Source organism: Terrapene carolina, unplaced genomic scaffold, assembly GCF_002925995.2.
Source record: "Terrapene carolina triunguis isolate 2854851 unplaced genomic scaffold, T_m_triunguis-2.0 Scaffold67, whole genome shotgun sequence".
Classification (NCBI taxonomy): domain Eukaryota; kingdom Metazoa; phylum Chordata; order Testudines; family Emydidae; genus Terrapene; species Terrapene triunguis.
The window spans coordinates 44,155,248-44,156,094 of NW_020664418.1; the positions used below are offsets into that span (position 1 = coordinate 44,155,248).

At 57.4% G+C, this 847-nt stretch overlaps 1 non-coding gene across 1 annotated transcript; it reads left to right on the forward strand.

Moving 5' to 3' along the window:
• Positions 1–287: 287 nt before the first annotated feature.
• On the forward strand, positions 288–360 carry TRNAV-CAC. Its single transcript has one exon. It is a non-coding gene; the product is annotated as a tRNA-Val (tRNA).
• The last annotated feature ends 487 nt before the right edge of the window (positions 361–847 follow it).

Below are 847 nucleotides of genomic sequence, written 5' to 3' on the forward strand. Positions count from 1 at the left end.
CCCCCCCCCTCCATGCCTCCTGCTGTCCTGCCCCCTCCCCCCCCGCTCCTCTCCGCAGGCCCAGCCGGCGTCACAGGGGGGAGGCGACAGAGCTTCCCCCGCGGGCCTCTCAGACTCGCTCCTCCGGCACTCGGCAGCCGGGGCCGGGGCCGGGGTGAGCCCGCGCTCATCACGGGCTGCTGCGGAGCCTCCCTCGGCCGCCAGAGTCCCCGCGCTGCTGCCCCCAGCGGCCGTGGTCCGGCTTCGTCTCACTACAAAGGGGCCGGCCGGGGGCAGCTGGCGAGAGGGTTTCCGTAGTGTAGTGGTTATCACGTTCGCCTCACACGCGAAAGGTCCCCGGTTCGACCCCGGGCGGAAACATCCTGCCAGGATTTTGCTGTTTCCCTAGCGTTAGTTTTATACAGTGAAAGGAGGAGAGGGTTTGCTATGGGAGAGCTAGTGCCTCTGCGCTTCACAGCCCTCCAGTCTGTTCTCCTGCCTTTGTTTTCGTGCCCTCGCTCACTAAATAAACCTACACCAGAGGGCGAATGGTACTTGCAGGATGGAAGACACAGGGTGAAAACCTGGCTCAAAACTCCCCCTGATTGCAATGGGCCCAGGATTTCATCCCTAGGGTATATTCCTGCTTGAGAGGCTGGGGGCAGAGGATTTTTTTAAAAGATAGAATTTACAAATCTCTCATTAAAAAAAAAAAAAGATGTTAAAAATCAGAAAGAAATGCACCATTCGTCTGTCTCTGTTGCGTTTCCCCAAGATGAAGAAAAATGAGAAGTTGATCATTTCGTACAATCAGCTGGCGCTCAGCAGCGCTGACTGGACAGGGAGGGCTTGATTAAGCAGCTGATAA